This window comes from Stenella coeruleoalba (genome assembly GCF_951394435.1).
Source record: "Stenella coeruleoalba genome assembly, chromosome: 3".
NCBI lineage: Eukaryota > Metazoa > Chordata > Mammalia > Artiodactyla > Delphinidae > Stenella > Stenella coeruleoalba.
The window spans coordinates 147,299,211-147,320,772 of NC_137148.1; the positions used below are offsets into that span (position 1 = coordinate 147,299,211).

A 21,562-nucleotide genomic window follows, 5' to 3' on the forward strand; every position below is an offset into this window, starting at 1 on the left:
CCAATGTTCACTGCAGCACTATTTACAATAGCCACATCATGGAAGCAACCTAAATGCCCATCGACAGACGAATGGATAAAGAAGGTGTGGTACATATATACAATGGAATATTACTTAGTCATAAAAAGGAACAAAATGGGGTCATTTGTAAGAGGTGGATGGATCTAGAGACTGTCATACAGAGTGAAGTAAGTCAGAAAGAGAAAAACAAATATCATATATTAACGTATATATGTGGAATCTAGAAAAATGGTACAGATGAACCGTTTTGCAGCAGAAATTGAGACACAGATGTAGAGAACAAACGTATGGGCACCAAGGGGGGTAAAGCGGTGGGGGGCGGTTGGGGTATGATGAATTGGGAGATTGGGATTGACATGTATACACTGATGTGTATAAAATGGATGGCTAATAAGAACCTGTATAAGAAAATAAATAAAATTCGAAAAAAAACCTATCAATATCACAAGAAAAAGAAAAAAAAAGACCAGTACATGATTGTTGTAGATATTATACTACATTCATCTGAACTGGAAACTTAAAATTGGTGAATTTTATTATATATAAACTACACATGAAAAAAGTTAGTTTTTAAAAAAAATTAATTGCTACACAAAAACAAAAACTTTCCCACAAAGCAAACTCAAGCCCTAAATGTCTTTACTGATAAATACTATCAAACATTTAAGGAAGAAATAACAGTAATCTTTCCCAAACTCTTTTTAGATATAGAGAGGTTAATTCATTTTATTAGGCTAATCATAATGCTAAAACCTGAGAAAAGACATTATCAAAAAAGGAAGTATTGACCAATTACCTTCAGGTAAAAAGATTAAAATACCCTCAACCGAATATTAACAGATCAAATATAAAATTATATAAAAATGATAATACCTCATGATCAGCTGGGGCTTTCCCAGAATTAAAGATTAGCTGAACATTCAAAAAAATCAGTGTGATACACCATATTAAGAGAATAAGAAAAGTTATATGATGATTTCAATAGATGCATTTAGGGCATATAACAAAATTCAAAACGCACTCATGATTAAAAACTCTCACGTAACTTCCTCAATGTGATAAAGGACATATACTTTTAAAACCTATAGCTAATATCATACTTAATGGTCAAAAATGAAACACTTTCCACTGTACTCAAAACAAAAGCAGAATATCCATTGTCACACTTCTATTCAATACAAATTTCACTAGTTATAGCCAGTGCAAAAAGTCAAGAAAAGAAATAAAAAGCATAAATATCAGAAAGCATCCAGATGGCATGAGTACCTAGACAGAAAATCTGAAGAGTGTACAAAACAAAACAAGTAGAATATGCAATGTTGGCAAAGTCACAGGATAAAAAAAATAAAAAGAACGAACGAAGCTACACAAAACTCAAGCCCTCAGCATAAGCAGAAGGAATAGAAAATAAGCAGAAAAAGAAATACTTAGATCCTAGGATGCCCATATGTTCCTACCATAAGCCTTCATGAAGAGCAAGAGTAGTCCAGGATAACTGTGCAAAAGAAAAAAAAGAGGGAAACAAGCAGCAGACTGAAGACTGACATAAAATCCCATTAAGTGTGAAAATACTGAGAAAGAGTTTTGATAGGTCAGAGTTGATTACAAATTTGGGACTCAAAAGAGGATTCGAGATGCAAAGAAATAGTCTTCCAGGCACCACTCTTTAAGGAAAAAAAGTGTAAAAGGAAAGGCAAACAGAGGGAGCACTTCAACTTGATAAAGAACATCTACAAAAAACCCATAGCTGACATCATACCTAATGGTAAAAAACTTGAAGTTTTCATGCTAAGGAACAATGCAAGGATGTCCCCTCTCATCACTGTTTTTCAACATTGTAGTGGGAGTCCTAGCTAATGCAATATGACACAACAAGGAAATAAAAAGAATACATATCGGGAAGGAAGAAAACTATCTTTGTTCACAGATGCCATCATCATCTATGTAGAAAAAACAACAACAAAAATGACCCCCAAACTCCTGGAACTAGTAATCAATTGTAGCAAGGTTGCAGAATGCAAGGTTAATATAAAGTCAATCACATTTCATATATACCAGCAATGAACAAGTGGAATTTAAAATTAAGAATACATTACCATTTACATTAGGACCCCATCAAAATGAAGTATTTAGGTATAAAGTTAACAAAATATGCATAAGATCTATACGAGGAAAACTATAAAACTCTGACGAAAGATATTAAAGAACGAAATAAAGGAGATATTCCAAGTTCATAGATGGTAAGACTCATTATTGTCAAGATGTCAGTTCTTCCCACCTTGATCTAAATATTCAATGCAATCCCAATCAAAATTCCAGCAAGTTATTTTATGACTCTCAAACAAGCTAATTCTCAAGTTTACATGAAGAGGTAAAAGATCTAGAATAGAGAACACAATGTTGAAGGAACAGAAGAAAGTCAAAGAACTGACACTTCCTAACTTCAGGAATTACTATAAAGTAACACTAATCAAGATAGTGTGTGGTATTGCTGAAAGAACAGACAAACAGATCAAGAAAACAGGAGAGTCCAGAAACAGACCCATATAATCAGCTGATCTTTGACAGAGAAGCAAAGGTGATATAATGGAGCAAAGATAATCTTTTCAACAAACGGTACTGGAATAACATAGGAGAAAATCTAGGTGACCTTGGGTATAGCGATGACTTTTTAGATACAACACCAAAGGCACAGCCCATGAAAGAAATAATTGACAAGCTGGACTTCATTAAAATTAAAAACTTCTGCTCTGTGAAAGACAATATCAAAAGAGAATTTAAAAAAAAAAGAGAGAGAGAGAGAAGCCACAGATCTGAAGAAAATATTTTCAAAAGACAAATCTGATAAAGGATGTTAGCCAAAATAATACAAAAAAAAACCCTTAAAACTTAATAATAAGATGAACAACGCAAATTTTTAAATGGGCAAGACATGAACGGACACCTCACCAAAGAATATATACAAATGGCAGTAAGCATATGAAAAGATGTTCACTTCATATGTCATCATATATCAAATTAAAACAATAGATACCACTACACACCTATCAGAATGGCCAAAATACAAAACATGGACAACACCAAATGCTGGTGAGGATATGGAGCAACAGGAATTCTCATTCACTACTTATGGGAATGCAAAATGGTACAGCTACTTTGGAAATTCAGAAGTTTCTTACAAAACTAAACATACTCTTATCCAATCCAGCAATCACGCTTTTCGGTATTTACCCAAATAAATTGAAAATTTATGTCCACACAAAAACCTGCTCAGTGATGTTTACAGTGGCTTTATTGATAATAGCCAAAATTTGGAAGCAACCAGGATGTCCTTCCGTAGGTGAATGGATAAACTGTGATATAGCCAGACAATAAAATATTATTTGGCACTAAACAGAAAGGAGCTTTCAAGCCATAAAAAGACATGAAGGAAACTCAGATAAGTATTACTAAGTGAAAAAAGCCAATGTGAAATGGCTACATACTATACGATTCCCGTTATACGACATTCTGGAAAAGGTAAAACTATGGAGACAGTAAAAATAATAGTGGTTGCCAGGGGTTAGGAGGAGAGAGGGAAGAATAGGCAGGGCACAGAGGATTTTTAGGGCAGTGCAACTATTCTGTATGACACTATAATGGTAGATTCATGTTGTTATACATGTGTCAAAACCGATGATGATGTAGGTCCATGGATTGTAACAAATATACCACTCGGGTGCAGGATGTCAATAGTGGGGGAGGTTGCGCCTGTGTAAGGACAAGAGATATATGGGTACGCAACAGCCTGAGGTAGGGAAGATGCGTTAGTCGGGGGAAGGTTCTAGAAAAGTGGCGGCAGTGGCTCAAGCGGCAGTGGCAGCAGCACCGCGTCGCGAGTGGAGGTGCTCTTAGCGATGCTGTTTCCCGAGCTGCGGCAGTTCTCACTAGAGCGCCAGAATGCGTCCGGTTCGTGTTCGTCCGCGGAGATCTCTCTCATCTCGCTCGGCTGCGGCCAATCGCGCTGAAGCAACTGAGTCCGCGATGGAGAGAGAAAAGGAACAATTCCGTAAACTCTTTATTGTGGCTTGAGCTTTGAAACTACAGAAGAAAGTATGAGGAACTACTACGAGCAATGGGGAAAACTTACAGACTGTGTGGTAATGAGGGATCCTGCAAGCAAAAGATCAAGAGGATTTGGTTTTGTAACTTTTTCATCCATGGCTGAGGTTGATGCCGCCATGGCTGCAAGACCTCATTCAATTGACGGGACAGTAGTTGAGCCAAAACGTGCTGTTGCAAGAGAGGACTCTGGAAAGCCAGGGGCTCATGTCACTGTGAAGAAGCTATCTGTAGATGGAATTAAAGAAGATACTGAGGAACATCATCTTAGAGATTACTTTGAGGAATATGGAAAAATTGAGACCATTGAGATAATTACGGATAGGCAGTCTGGAAAAAAAAGAGGCTTTGGGTTTGTTACTTTTGATGACTGTGATCCTGTGGATAAGACTGTGTCGCAGAAATACCATACTATCAATGGTCATAATGCAGAAGTAAGAAAGGCTTTCTTTGTCTAGACAAGAAATGCAAGAAGTCCAAAGTTCTAGAAGTGGAAGAGGAGGCCACTTTGGTTCTGGAGATTCTCGTGGTGATGGTGGCAGAAATTTTGGACCAGGACCAGGAAGTAACTTCAGAGGAGGATCTGATGGATATGGAAGTAGTTGTGGATTTGGGGATGGCTATAATGGGTATGGAGGAGGGCCCGGAGGTGGGAATTTTGAAGGTAGCCCTGGTTATGGAGGAGAAAGAGGAGGATATGGTGGTGGAGGACCTGGATATGGCAACCAGGGTGGGGGCTACGGAGGTGGTTATGACAACTATGGAGGAGGAAATTATGGAAGTGGAAATTATAACCAGCAACCTTCTAACTATGAAGAGTTGAGACTTTGGTGGTAGCAGGAACATGGGGGACCATATGGTGGAGGAAGTGGGGGTTATGGAGGGAGAAGCCAATATTGAGCTTCTTCCTATTTACCATGGGCTTCACTGTATAAATAGGAGAGGATGAGAGCCCAGAGGTAGCAGAACAGATTCAGGTTACCGAACTAACAATGTTAAGGAAACTCTTTTCTCAGCCATGCATAAATACGCAGTGATATGGCAGAAGACACCAGAGCAGATGCAGAGAACCATTTTGTGAATGGATTGGATTATTTAATAACATTACCTCACTGTACAGGAAGGATTGTAAAAAAAAAAAAAAACACCTTTGAGACAGTTTCTTAGCTTTTTAATTGTTGTTTCTTTCTAGTGGTCTTTTTAAGAGTATAGAAGCATTCCTTCTTTGATAACGTTAAATTTGTAAGTTTCAGGTAACATGTGAAACCTTTTTTAAGATTTTTCTCAACGTTTTGAAAAGCTACTAGCCAGGATCATGGTGTAATAAGACATAACATTTATCCTTTAAAAAAAATTTAAGTCCGTGTGTAGAGTTAAGAAGCTGTTGTACCTTTACGATTTCATAAAATAATTCTAAAGGAAAAAAAAAAGACAGAGAGATGGGAACTGGGAACCGTCTATATTTTCCACTCAGTTCCAGGATAAAACTGCTCTAAAAAATTAAGTTTATTAATTTTAGAAAAAAAAAAAAGGAAAGGAAAAGCCAGTTGTCTTTTGGAAACCATACAATTAAGGGAAGAAGAAATGGCAGGGGAGATATTTTAAGATCCTGCAAGATTAAAGAATTTTTTGAAACATTCAAAGGATGCAAACAAAGCCCTTCCTCCTCGATCTCCTGCTCCCCACCCCAAAACAAGACACCCAGTAAAGAAACTATGTTTTGGGGATTTCCCTGGCAGTCCAGTCGTTAAGACTCCGTGCTTCCATTGAAGGGGACACGGGTTCGATCCCTGGTCTGGGAAATAAGATCCCACATGCTGTGTGGCGCAGCCAAAAAAAAAAAAACAAAGAAAGAAACTATGTTTTGTTACACTGACAGAAGATGTTCTTAAACTAGGACTCATAAAATTAACCTCAAACTGCCAGTCCTGCCCCCCAATATGAAGTGACATAAGCAAATCTTCATCTACACACACACAAAAATTCAGCTAATGAAATCCCCACAAATAAAAGAAGAAAGGACAGGGAGGGGCAGAAGAAAATGAAAACCTCAAATCAGTCTCTCCTAACTGAGGTTCTACAAGATAATTAAGCCCTACTGAGAGTGATTTTGGTAATTGTTCACTTGATTTTCCTAGGGATAGTACATAGATACTATCATTCTAGTTATACATAAGAAAAGTAAACTTATTATATACTACGTATGCCTTAGTGCATTATGGCATATTGCGCTTATGGAATGTGCCTGAAAAGAGTACTCCAAACTGAACTCAATATGCTGAAACAAATATATGATGTTATTTTTTAAATGCCTTGAATCAGAATGTCAAAACTCAAGAAGGAAAACATACCAAAAGCAGAAAGAAATGAAACAAGATTTAACTCAGTAAAGAAATAAAAACAAGATTATAATAGAAATGAAAGTAAATTACAATGCCCCCAAAATGATAAGCTCAAATGAAAAATGTAATAATAGGCATTAAAGAAAAGCAGGAAAATAATCTAAGAGAATGAAAGTGAGATAAAGAAAGAAACAAAACAGGACAGAGAAGTAGCTGAAATCGAAGAAAAAGAGGAAGGCTTTCAGGGACAGACCCCTCCCCAATATCCTCTGCTTTAGCCTCTGTCTGAAGTACCTAGATACTAGCTAGTATCATTTCCCGAGCTGTCTTACAGATGTTAAAATGCCCACCAAATGCAAAGCGTTAACTAGTTGCTGACCATGAGCACACAGCCTCCACAGGCCTACTAGAGGCTAAGAACTGATAATGTTCACCCCTGTGACACGGCCCTGTTACCTCACCATCAACCAAAGAACTATGCATGAGCTGACCACATACCCGGGGACTCCTCTCCCTCATCTTGCCTTTAAAAGGGTTTTCCTGAAACCCACTGGGGAGTTCAGGTGTTTTGAGTACTAGCTGTCCTGGACTCCTTGCTTCGTGCCCTGCAATAAACGCTGCACTTTCTTTCACCATAACCTGGTGTCAACAGACTGGCTTTACTGCGTGCAGGTGGGTGGACCCAAGTTTGGTTCAGTAACACTATAATTCAAGAAAACTTTCCAGAAATAAAAGGAAATCTGAACTGCATGTTAACAGGGTCTTCAGATACTAGGGAAAATTGGCCCACAGCACTGAACTCCTAGAGATACCCTAGTAAAATTATTAGACTTTAAGATAAAGAAAAGATTTCTCAGTCTCCAGTCCAAAATTTTTTTTAAATTAAAAGAAAACTTACAAGAGAAAGAGTATGAATTAGACTGGCATCAAATATCTTAAAAACAATGTACCAAGCAACGTATCAGTGGGACAGCATTTTCCAAAAACGGTAGAAAAGGAAGTGTACGGTAAAGATTTTCTAACCAAAGACAATAGGAAAATAGTTTCAAACAGGTAACAGGTCAGGGAATTCTGTATCCTTGAGCAACCAAGAGATGACTCAGAACACTTTAGCAAAAAGATTAATGGTAAACATTTTAAAATAATTACAGTAAAAAAAATATATAAAATAAAATAATTACAGTATGGATATAAGAATAAAACAAAGATGAAGATGATGAGGGTTGAAGAATATATGATACATTCTGAAAAGTAGAAATAATGCAGCTTAAAAGGAGAAGGGACCAGAAGAGGAAAGAACAAGTCCTGACTGTTGTATAGTGAACAGGTGGCAGTTAAAGAATTTCATTAAAAGGATAAACTTGTTAATAAAATATTAAATAAAATCCCAAGAATTACAAGCATTTTAAAAGTTGTAAGTAAAGGGTAATCAATAGAACAAAAATATACACCTTTCTAAGTTTAAACAAAAATTTCAAAAATAAAAGAGCAAAGAAAACAACACATCATGAAAAGAAACTAAAAGATATGCAAAGAGACATGGATTAAAAATACACTAACACACACTACTCCCAATACAAAGCAGATCAAGAGGACCAAAATATAAAGTTCAGAAGAATAAACATAATCAAGAAGGTACAGCAAATATTAAAGACATCAAACTTTACACCCTGTAAATAGAGACTAATCTGTTTTTCAGGCACACATGAAAAATTTATGAAGACTCATCATATATTTGATCACAAAGAAATAAGTTCTACAATAGAAAAAAAATCAGATAATAATAGCCTCTGATATCTTTATATAGATATAAAATATATAAAATAATAATAAAAATATATAAAATAATAGCCTCTGATATCTTTATATAGATATAAAACTAGAAATAACTCCCCCCAGAAGAACTGTTTTTTTTCCAAAATCAATGCTATGAAGCAATTTATGAAGCTTCTGGCCTACACATGCTTTGAAGATTTGGCAGAATTCCCCTGTGAAACCATGTTGGTCTGATGCATTTTTGTGGCTTGGTTCTTTGATAAGTTTCTCTATTCTCTTCTTCAAAATTAGTTCTTGGATAAGACAACTCAACATTATAAAGATAACAGTTCAGCCTAATTTATAATTTTAAAACACCCCAGTATAGGGCTTCCCTGGTGGCGCAGTGGTTGAGAGTCCGCCTGCCGATGCAGGGGATGTGGGTTCGTGCCCCGGTCCGGGAAGATCCCACATGCCGCGGAGCGGCTGGGTCCGTGAGCCGTGGCCGCTGAGCCTGCGCGTCCGGAGCCTGTGCTCCGCAACGGGAGAGGCCACAGCAGTGAGAGGCCCACGTACCACCAAAAAAAAAAAAACAAAAAACAAAAAACAAAAAACAAACCACCCCAGTATCACATAAAAAGCTTCTTGTGGAACCAGACAAGTTGGTACTCAAATTCATGTGGAAAAACTTACAAGAATACTCAGAAAACAACATGCAAAAAGAAGAGCTACAAGGTGCGATTAGCCCCACCAGACATTTAAACATACTCTAAGTCTCTCTAGTTAAAAACAAGGTTCTTTTATGGCATACGCATAGATAATTACTCTGACGTAGGGGTCAGCAAGCTTCTGTAAAGGATGAGAGGTGAATATTTCAAGCTTTGCAAGCCTCACAGTTTCTGTCACAACTACTTGACTCTTCTGTTGTAGCACAAATGCAGCCATAGACGATAAGTAAATAAACGAGTGGGGCTGTGATCCAATATAACGTTACTTACAAAAATAGGGCTGGGTTTGGCCAGAGGGCCATAGTTTGCCACATCCTGGCCTAATGGAATAGAATGTTCAGAAATAGACCCAGGTACATATGGAAATTTAGTACGTGATAAAAGTGGCTTCTCAAATCACTAGGGAACTTCAATGTTGTGTTGGTTTCTGCTGTACAGCAAAGTGATTCAGTTATACATATGTAATACATTCTTTTTTATATTCTTTCCCATTATGGTTTAATCATAGGATATTGAATATAGTTCCCTGTGCTATACAGTAGGACCTTGTTGTTTATGCATTCTATATTAGTTTGCATTTGCTAAACTGCAGAACTTTTTAATAAGTGCTGGGACAACTGGTCAGCCATTTGGAAAAAGATAAAATTAGAACACTGGAAAAAATATTTAAAACGTATGTCACAGGTAAAAGGACTTATATACCTAAATTTTTCTTTTAAATTGAGGGGGATAAAAATTACCAAAATCCCAATAGGAAAATGAGGAAAGGACATGGACAGACTTTTTAAAAGATATAAAAACAACCCTTAAATAAGAAAAGATGTTTAGACTTACTCATAATTAAAGAGAGGCAAATTAAAGCTATACATTTCTCACCTAACACTGGCAAATATTCACAAGTATGACGAGACATTCTGTCAGTAAATGAGTAAGGAAACAGGCACTCCCATATACTTCTGGTGGGAAGGCAAATGTGTACAACCCTTCTGGAGGAGAATTTGGCAATATCTAACAAAACTACATAAGTAGCTTGACGTTTTGATCGGGCATTACCTTTGATCCTGTATCAACCTTTTTTTTTTTTTATTTCTTCGTTTTTGGTTTTTTTTGGGGGGGTTTTTTGAATTTTATTTTATTTATTTTTTTTATACAGCAGGTTCTTATTAGTTATCTTTTATATATATATTAGTGTATATATGTCAATCCCAATTTCCCAATTCATCCCTTGATCCAATAATAAATTTCTAGGAACCTTCCCTGAAGATACACTATAATTAAATACTATGAAAACACATATGCACAAGGTAAACATATGCACTGGAGTCCTGTTTGTAATTTAAAAAAAAACAAAAACAAAACAACCTGCATGCTCATACTTAAGATTCTAAGCCGAATATACTATGGTGTATCAACACACAGTATGCAGCCTTATGCAAGAATAAGAAAGGCCTCTATGGGCTAATACAGAGTAATTTTTCAGGGTACATTTTCAGGTGAAAAAAGCAAAGGGCAAAACAGTATCTACCTATATACTACCCTTTGTATAAGAAGTAAACAGAAATAAGAAAATATACATGTGTGTACCTGTTCCTTAGTGCATAAAGAAACCCAGGAAGGATAAACCAGAAACTAAAAAAATTGGTTACCCAATGGAAACAGGATGGAAAGAACAGATGAATGGGAACAGGACAGAAAGGATGACCTTTCTGTATTGTTTTTACTCTTAGAACCGCAATACATGCTTTATATACTCAAAAAAATAAAATCAACAACGACTGGGAGAGGGAGATGGAATATCAACAGAAACAAACGAACCTACATACATTTCAATTGAATAACATAATCATACTTAATGGTGAGGAAAAAATTAATCCAAGTGACTCTGGAACTCAGCAGTTAGAATATATAGCCAAAAACAAAAGTTAATTGTAAAGAAATATTCAGTATGGTTAGTAAATTTATTTTTCAGTGATATAGGTAAGCAATTCTAAAACTATTGAATATGCATTCTAGAACTGAGCAAGTGAATAAATATACTGTGGAAAACAGGAGTCATTGTTTCTCACTGTTAGAGAAGGGAGTTACAAATATGAAAAGGGCTACCTTAGAAAACTAGAATGAAATCTGTGAGACTGGACTAGAACTATCACTGTGAACTCGCGGTTTTTTGGTGTTTTTTTGCGGTACGCGGGCCTCTTACTGTTGGGGCCTCTCCCGTTGCGGAGCACAGGCTCCTGACGCGCAGGCTCAGTGGCCATGGCTCACGGGCCCAGCCGCTCCGCGGCATGTGGGATCTTCCCGGAGCACGGCACGAACCCGTGTCCCCTGCATTGGCAGGCGAACTCTCAACCACTGCGCCACCAGGAAAGCCCGCGGTTTTTTTTTTTTTTTTTAGATGTTGGGGGTAGGAGTTTATTAATTAATTTATTTTTGCTGTGATGGGTTTTCATTTCTGTGCGAGGGCTATCTCCAGCTGTGGCAAGCGGGGGCCACTCTTCATCACGGTGCGGGGGCCTCTCACTATCGCGGCCTCTCTTGTTGAGTAGCACAGGCTCCAGACGCGCAGGCTCAGTAGTTGTGGCTCACGGGCCTACTTGCTCCGCGGCATGTGGGATCCTCCCAGACCAGGGCTCGAACCCGTGTCCCCTGCATTAGCAGGCAGATTCTCAACCACTGCACCACCAGGGAAGCCCCCGCGGTTTTTTAATACATAGAAAAGGAGGGAGTTTTTTCCACAGAGACAAAATTATACATATATTACCTAACACTGTTGGCTGAGAGAGCCTATAGAAGCAGTGACATCCCAATAGCACTAAGCACACTTAGCAACCAGATCTAAATACCATTCTTCACAAAAAGAAACCAAGGCTCCTTACAGAATTGACTAATTCCAGGGCTGACTATGGGCAAATACAAGATGAGCCTGGAAATTTTTTTTTTGCCCCAGAAAGCAAGAAGTGCTTAAAGAATTATGAGGACAGATCAAAAGGATACAGGACCCAGCTTGAAACGGCATGCAATGGCCAAGCTTTGAACAATCTGACCATCAAAATATATAATCATAATAACAGATTATAACCCACTGAAAAAAATAAGAAACCACAAGTCTATAAGTGAATAAATTGAAATTCTAATGAAAAGAGGACATTTATACAGTTTCAAAGTACCTCTCCACAAAATACTTAATTACAGAGAGAAAAAGGGTAACTTTATAGTGAAGAAAGCTCCTAGATACCACCTTCCTCAAATAATCAAGATGACCACCATTAGTAACAAGAGAAATCAAAATCATGTACTACATAATAAGATGCAAAGATAAAGAACACAGCGTCACTTCTGTGATATTCCTTTCAAAGATGTATAAACTAAATTTAATCATAAGGAAACAGACAAACCTACACTGACAGACATACTACAAAATAACTGATCTGTAATCTTCAAAAGTGCCAAGGTTGGGCTTCCCTGGTGGCGCAGTGGTTGAGAGTCCGCCTGCCGATGCAGGGGACACGGGTTTGTGCCCCGGTCCGGGAAGATCCCACATGCCGCGGAGCGGCTGGGCCCGTGAGCCATGGCCGCTGAGCCTGCGCATCCGCAAAGGGAGAGGCCACAACAGTGAGAGGCCCGCGTACCGCAAAAAAAAAAAAAAAAAGTGCCAAGGTCACAGAAGTCCAGGAATGCCGGAGAAACTGTTCCAGATTGAAAGAAACTAAAGAAGTATGACAACTAAAGGTGTCTTATCATTCTGAACTGGATAGCTTTGCTACAAAGGACATTATTGGACCTTTGGTGAAACTCAAGAGACTGAGGACTGGATGGCAGTAATGTATCCAATGTTAATTTACTGATTTGATTCTCATATTATGATTATGTAGAACATCCTCCTTTGTAAGAAATATACACTAAAACACTAGAACATGAGGGAGCATTCAGCCAGCTTTACTTTCACATAGTTTGAGAAACAAAAAGTTCTTAGTACTGTACTTAAAATTGAGCTCAGGACTGGCTCAAAATCAATAAAAATAAATCTTCTAATGGCTGGTTTGCAATAACTAATACCCAACACTTCAAACTGTGGGATCATAACCCTAGGAAAAAATTGTGCTGAAATGATTTGTGCTTTTTTCACCACCACTGTCAGATGATTTTAGTAAACATCTCAAACCAGTACTGACTGAGGACACTACAGGCTCAGTGTCTTCCCCAAGCCATTCACTACTAGTTGACAGTTAGGGATTCTTCCATCCTTCTCTTTCCTGCGAACTCTACCAGATTCCTCTGGGCAATGTTTCTTCTGGCAAAGTTTTTACTTTGAAATTAATTAGGTGTTGGTTTCTTCTGGTTACCATTACTCTAATCCTTAATTTTTCATTTCCTGTTGTCTTACAGATGAAGGATTTAACATTTGCCTTTTACTCCGAATTTAAAAAGATGGAAGCATGCTATAATATAAGAGCTTTTACAAGGACTTCAGTAAGCGACTCCTGGTTTTCTAAAGGGAGAATGGGGTAGAAAGAACCTTCCTTTACTGGGGTAAACAGTTTTCATATGCCATCTATCTACAAAGATTGGCAGCTGGCTCTTTGTACTACCGGATCATAGCACAGTGCATGGCACACAGCAGGCAGTCAGTAAAAATGTACAAAATGTATTATGGGTGATTCTATACTTTCTGTATTTTCTGAATAACCTCATCTAAACTGAATAATCTCAATTTTGAATTCTAGTCAGAGCACCCAGGCAATTCAATAAGAAGGCACATGTTGGAAAATGTCTCTCAAGTCCTTTATTCTTGGCCACGCATATCCAGTATTATTAGATCTTATTTTAGTAGGCCATGCCTTAGCTGACTCAACATATACTCAAATTGCGCAGAGAGGAGAGCTGCCATTTGTGAAGAGGCTGTGAATTTAGAGTATTCTACTGAATCACACAAATCAGCCTTGTTAAATTTTTTTAGAATAATAATGTTCAATCCCAGTGAGGGTACAATGATATGCAAACCCTCTGGAAAACAATTTGACAGGATATATACAGTACATCTCCTAGGAATATATCCTAGGTAATTGAAAATGACAGCAAAGAATTATGCCAAAAGATGGAGATTCGTTTTTAATAATTAAAAGTGAAGAGTTTAAGCACCCAGAAAAAATGTTAAATTATGGGCTGTTCATGAAATATGGTAATTTCAAATTATGAGAAATTTTTAATGACAGGAAAACATTAACACAATAATTCTGAATAAGTGTACAAACATGTAAAGCATATAAAGATATATAGAATCATATATATATATAATTCTCAACTATGTAAAGCATATGCAAAGATTAAAAACTCAAAGACAATATGCCAAAATACTAAGAATGGCGCTTCCCTAAACTGAGAATTATTTCTCATTTTTCTTTCCACTTTTATCCCAACATTCTACAATATGCATGTACTGCTTTTATAATCAGAAAAGATTTTTTAAGCAAAACAACAATACAATAAGCTATCCTTCAAAGAAAAATCAATTTTTACTCAAGGAACTCCCTTCAACGCACTTGAATACCTGGATTCAAAGAACTCAGAGAACTACGTCGAAAGTAGTTCTGGCTATGACAGCAAATACCACTACCCCGTATAATCCCAACAAAGCTTAGAGACAGCCATTCCTTCACACTCCAGTTTATTCTGTCTGTCCAGGAACTATTTTAGAAACAGGTGAATTTGTCATTCAGTGAACAGTGAGACATGACCGACCCTTTTCTCATGGAACTTGGGATTCTGATGGGAGAAAAAGACAACAGACAGGAGGAAAAAAAACAAACATGGAATGTAATTTCAGGCAGTGCAAAGTGTTCTGAAGAAAAAATAAAGTAGGGTAAAGGAACAGAGTGAAAAGCAGGAAGCTATTTTAGATTGGGTGGCCAGAGAAGGCCTCTACAGAAGAGATATTTGATCATGTACGCTACTTGTGTAATAACATAAATAGCATTCCTATTGCGTAATTGTCCTAGAAAACCCTATTTACAACTTAAAATACAGATAATCCTCTCTATGAAAATAGTCTCTACTTTACGAGGCAATAAGGTGTATTGGAACCAGAGAGACTAGGTTTAAATCCTGGCTTTGCCACTTAGTAGGTGTGCGCCCTTAGGCAAGTCGCAAGCTTTCTTTCTCAGTTTCCTCATGTATAAAACAGACATAACAAAACCTATTTCGTAAAATTTGTTCAGAGGATTAAAAAAGACAATATATGGGAAAGGGCTTAGTAATGTGTCTAGCGTAAGTGCTAACTGTGAGTTCCCTACACACTTACGGTTCTTCCACAAAATGAGTACTATGTACTGAATGACTCTTTACGAAGAATCATTACTGAAGCATTTCATTATTGCAAGTAGATACATATTTTTATCTTCCCATACCATGGACTCCAAAGTCCAAATCACCTCTGACTAAAAGGTTATTAGATATTGGTGATATAAATGATATTGGCTTGATAAGACTGGTATCATTTTTACTAATGTCACACTCACCTTTTCTTTCTTCATTTGGTCATGGACTACCTCTGTTCCCATTTGTATCCCTAACTCCAAATATTGGCCTCTTTTCAGTCACAGTTGTAATAGTTAATTTTATGTTTCAGCTTGGCCACAACAAACTTGGCCAGTTGTGTGGTCAAGCTTTAGTCTACATGTTGCTGTGAAGGTATTTTGTAGATGTGATTAACATTTATAATCAGTAGACTTTGAGTAAAGCAGATTACCCTCCAAAATGCAGGTGAGGCCTCATGTAGAAAGTTAAAGGCCTTAAGAGCAAAGATGCTGCCTCAAGACTGTAAAGACTGTAAAAGATAAATCTTGCCTGCATTTCTGCTCACACAAATTTCAAATTTGCCAGTCCCCACAATCATGTGAGCCAATTCTCTAAATTATCCATCTATCCATCTATCTATCTACTACTGGTTCTGTCTCTCTGGAGAACCCTAATACACTGGTCAACCTTAGAGTTGGTCCCCCTGCTTCCTCTCTTCATTCTATTAACTAATAGGTCCTATTAACACATTAGTCAGATAAATTACACCTTTCGTCAAAATTCTCTAATGACTTCCCATCTCATGCAGAATAAAAGCCCCAACCCTTGGGGTGCCCTACTCCCCGCCCCCACTTTCTCCACAGCACTTCTTACTACTTAAAATACCATGTGTTTTACTTATTTTCTTTCTTTTCCCACTAAAATTTAGGTTCTAAGACAGTGGCTTTTTGTCTATTTTGTGCACTCTTGTATTCCCAGCCCCTACAATAATCCCTGGTACACAGTAGGAGCATCATAAATATGTGTTGCTTGAAGAATAAGCAAATGAATAAACAAAGTGTGATTTTTTTAATGTATTCTTTGGGCTTTCCTATGTTTTCCAGTTTTCTACACTGGGCATTTATTTGTACTATCATATACTGAGATAGTATACTATCATATGCTAAGAATAATATAAATTAGAATAACCTCTTTGGTGGAGGATAGGTCAATTTTTTTGTTTTTTTTTTAAATTAATTATTTATTTTAATTTTTATTTTTGGCCGCATTGGGTCTTTGTTGCTGCGCACGGGCTTTCTCTGGTTGCGGCGAGGGGGCTACTCTTCGTTGCGTAGCACAGGCTTCTCGCTGCGGTGACTTCTCTTGTTGCAGAGCGCGGGCTCTAGGCGCGCGGGCTTCAGTAGTTGTGGCACGCGGGCTCCGTAGTTATGACACGCAAGCTCTAGAGCACAGGGTCAGTAGTTGTGGCACACGGGCTTAGTTGCTCCGTGGCATGTGGGATCTTCCCGGGCCAGGGCTCAAACCCTTGTCCCCAGCATTGGCAGGCAGATTCTTAACCACTGCGCCACCAGGAAAGCCCTTGGTCAATGTTTAAAAGCCTTAAGAAAGTTCATATCCTTTGACTCAGAATTTCTCCAATGAATAATACAACCTAAGAAATAAGTATAGACTAAAATTTAATAACCTTAATGTCCATCAGTAGGAGAATGATTAAATTATTGTACATTCAGACAATTAAACTCTACATAGTTATTTATTAAAAATGTAGACCTAAGTTTACTAATGTGAATCATATTGGTAAAAATGGAGTTATAATTCAGTATACATAGAGTATAAGCCTATTTATAAACTAAACAAAACATACACATATACACACATACATAAAACTAAAATGTCGGGCTTCCCTGGTGGCGCAGTGGTTGAGAGTCCGCCTGCCGATGCAGGGGACACGGGTTCGTGCCCCGGTCTGGGAGGATCCCACATGCCGCGGAGCGGCTGGGCCCGTGAGCCATGGCCGCTGAGCCTGCGCGTCCGGAGTCTGTGCTCTGCAACGGGAGAGGCCACAACAGTGCGAGGCCCGCGTACCGCAAAAAAAAATAAAAAATAAAAAAAATGTCAAGAAGAAAAAACAATGAATGGGCACTAAAATGAAGTGAGATTATGGCTGAATGATTAATTTCTTCTTTATACTTCTCTACTGTCCAAAATTTTTGCAGGGAAAAAGTGTTACTTTCATAAACAGAGCAATAAAAATAAATCAACAGAAATACATAAAACCAGAATTCTTACAAGCAATAAAAGTCTGTAGTATGAGGTATATTGTGTCATTTTTGTTGAAAAAGTAAAAAGGCATTTTTTAATGTGGTCTGAATCCCATTTACCCACCTCCCTATCCTCAAATTACGTATACTGTTAAACCTTACTCAACACGCATACTGCCTTATCCATCACGCACACTGTTTTGAAAACCATAAATTAAAAGTGTTAGTAAAACGAGGCATAGTTTTCATTTTCCCATAGCAGAGGCTCTCTTCCACGGAAAATATATGTGATTTCTTGAGTGCCTAAAAATATGTATATGATCAATGAAATTAATAAAGTGCTATTTCTTGAGGGCTAGTACTATATGCCAGTCACTGTGTTATCATTAAAACTTTCTCCAAAATATGAATTTACTTGTTGCTTCAAATTCTGAGATCACCAAGTCACCCTATATTCAGAAAATGACATGGAAATCACTAAAAAAAAAAAAAAAAAAAAAAAACCCAAGAATTTCAATTCACAGTAGAAACAGGAAACATCACTTCTTTAGAAAAATGCTAAAATGAATCTTTCTGTTTGGCACTTTGAACTTTTGAACTTTCAAAGCTTATCATCATTAACAGGACACTCTGAAACCAGCATTATGTGTATGAAAGACAGCATGATACACCGTGGACCATGACAAGCCTAAAGAGGTTAATAACTGATGATGATACTAGAGAAGTAAAGAAGAACAAAAGCTTGAAAGAGATTTCTGTGAGTGGGCATCATCAGATACAAGGAAATGGAACATGAGCATATGATCTCAAACCAATGGGGGAAAAGCTAGATCAGTAAATAGTATGCAGAAAACAGTGTGGCCATTTAGAAAGAATGTGGATCCCTGATTCACAGCATATACCAAAATAAATTACAGAGAAACAGAAAGATTTAAATATAAAACATAAAGCCATAAACCACTAGAAGAATGGTAAAGGAAAAGAATGACTACAGATGGCCAACAGGCACATGAAAAGATGCTCAACAATGCTAATTATTAGAGAAATGCAAATCAAAACTACAATGAGGTACCACCTCACATCAGTCAGAATGGCCACATTAAAAATCTACAGATAACAAATGCTGGAGCGGGTGTGGAGAAAAGGGAATCCTCCTACACTGCTGGTGGGAATGTAAGTTGGTGCAGTCACTATGGAAAACAGCATGGGAGGTCCCTCAGAAAACTAAAAATAGAGTTACCATATGATCCAGCAATCCCACTCCTGGGCATATACCTGGACAAAACTATAATTCAAACAGATACATGCGTCCCTATGTTCATAGCAGCACTATTCACAATAGCCAAGACATGGAAACAACCTAAATGTCCATCGACAGATGAATGGATAAAGAAGATATGGTAATATATACAATGGAATACTACTCAGCCATAAAGAAGAACAAAATAATGCCATTAGCAGCAACATGGATGGACATAGAGATGATCATACTAAGTGAAGTAAGTCAGAAAGAGAAAGACAAATACCATATGATATCACTTACATGTGGAATCTAAAATATGGCACAAATGAATCTATCTATGAAACAGTAACAGACTCATAGACATAGAGAACAGACTTGTGGTTACCAAGGGGGAGGGGGTTGGGGGAGGGATGGACTGAGAGTTTGGGATTGGTAGATACAAACTATTACATACAGAATGGATAAACAACAAGGTCCTACAGTATAGCACAGGGAACTATGTTCAATATCTTGGGATAAACCATAATGTAAAAGAATATAAAAAAGAAGGTATAAATGTGTATAACTGAGTCACTCTGCTGTACAGCAGAAATTAACAAATTATAAATCAACTGTACTTCAATAAAAAATACATTAAAAAAGAAAAAAGAATAAGTATGATTATATAAAAAGTAAAAATTTCTTTCAAAATCTTCTTCAAAGCACAAAGCATTATAAACAAAACTGAAAGGCAAATGTCAAACTAGGGAAAACACTTGCAATAAATGACAGAGTTACTGGATTTAATATATAAAGAATTCCTACAACTAAGATTTTTTTTAAAAAAGTCATTTTAGAAAAATGGAGAAAAGGTATGAAGAGGTAACTCATAAAACAAGAAGTAGAAATGGCCAATAAATAAATATGTATTTTAACATTTTCATTTATCAGAATGGCAAAAAAACACAAAATTAAATTATCCAATGCCAGCTAAGGCATATAAAAAGGGAATCTCTCATCCGCTGCTTTTAGGAGTATAATCTGAGCCAGCCTGTCAAAAGTACAATTTAGCAACCTAAAGTGTTTTAATGTGCACATTCGTTCACCTAAAGAAATAATCACAGAAGTATACAAACACTTAGCTACAATGATGTTCTACTCAACATGGATGTCTCAAAAATTGGAAGCAGTCTTGACAAGGAAGGGAGAGTTTCTTAAAATCAGTAATATATATATTAAATGGAATATTATGCAGTGATTTTTAAATGATGGTAGAAAGTCTTAATTCATCATGTTACTATTTGTCACTTTTTATTATTAGTTTAAATTGGAACAAGTATAGGTTGTTTTTAATAATATTTTTAAAGTAAACCTTAAACATTTTTAAATGATATCCAGAGCTTACAGAAATAAACTAGATTATAAACTGGTCCACCCTCCATGAAAACGATTTAGCCTCACCTATCAAAATAAATCACTGCCCATTTTGTGACAAATCACTGAGCTATATAGTTAAGATTTCTGTACTTTCTACACATATATTATAATTCAAAGAAGAAAAAAAAATGTATTCCTCGCCCTCACTGCCCCCAAATCTATGGATGATAAAAGTTGGTGAAATTTCCACTGGTGAAAGAGTTAGATTTTACAAAACCTGGGGACATGTCTGCAATATGACTGTAAGTAAAGAGGGAAAATCCCTGTAATTGTTGGGTTACATATCATCCTATGAACAAAAAACCAAAACATGCAATGGTAGACAACATTAACTGTTCACATTTGTTGCGGGGGCGATGGAAAGGAGAGATTATTACTTTTCTGTATACAGACAATTTAATAATAAAACACTGATACTCCTTGACCAAGCAACTGTACTTCTAGGAGTTTATTCTACAGACATAATCATGCAAGCCTAAAGGTATATGTTCACTGAAATTAGCAAAGTGCCATAACAGAAAAAAAAACCTGAAGCCTAAAGTTCCATTAATAGGGAACGGGATATATATATTTTTTTAAATGATAAAGCCAATATGATGAAATATTATTGCATCCACAAAAAAGAATAGGGTTTATATGATTTTATATGCTGATATGGAAAGATGGGCGATGTATCTTACTAACTGAAAAAGTTATTAATTGAAAAATAATATGTATAATATGGTTCTATTTCTATTTTTTTAAGTTTCTGTCTAAACGATAATGGGAAACTCAGAAGTGATACTTTGGGAAGTGAGAACTGGGTTCAAAGGAAACTTTACATGTCTTTTATAACCTTTGGTACCAGTTGTACTATTTTTTTATTCTTTGAAACTTTTTTATATATTTTTTTTCGCTGACATAAAACAGTGATTTGTCAAACTCTTTTTTTTTAAAAGCTATCTTAGATTTGTTTTAAAATGCCCCAGAAAAAAACAAAGTTCAAGAAAGAGAAAGTTGGACTAAGAATAGCATAATTTTGAAAACTATTCAAGGCTGAGTTGAATGGATCGCTTTACTCTTTTGTGTGTTTAGAAATTTCCATAGAATTTTTCACATAAAATCTTACTAAAAGCTTTGCTATATAATACAGATAAATCCAGAGCTATTCCAGGTGAGTAAGTGAGAGAGGCATTATCCTTCTAGTGACTCCAAAGTCACACTCTGGGGTTCCATGGGACATTAAAACACTATTTTTATAATCATTTTCATCACCACAATAACAAAGAGAACCTGCACAATTTGATGAATTCCTCCCTGCCCAACAGGAAGGAGGAAGACAGACCTTAAAACAGCAACAAATGTTCTCTCTGGGTGGTGAGGTTACCAATGGATTTTTTTTTTCCTTAAGAAACTATATTT

The 21,562-nt window shown here is 36.7% G+C and overlaps 1 protein-coding gene and 1 pseudogene across 8 annotated transcripts in view; one reads left to right on the forward strand and one right to left on the reverse strand.

Annotated features, from left to right (window-relative positions):
* FBXW11 (F-box and WD repeat domain containing 11) overlaps positions 1–21,562 on the reverse strand; it is a 133,233-nt gene that overhangs the window by 68,480 nt on the left and 43,191 nt on the right. The window lies entirely within an intron of this gene.
* Positions 3,705–8,105, forward strand: LOC307184159 (heterogeneous nuclear ribonucleoproteins A2/B1-like; annotated as a pseudogene). The gene has a single exon. The product of its transcript is annotated as a heterogeneous nuclear ribonucleoproteins A2/B1-like (transcript).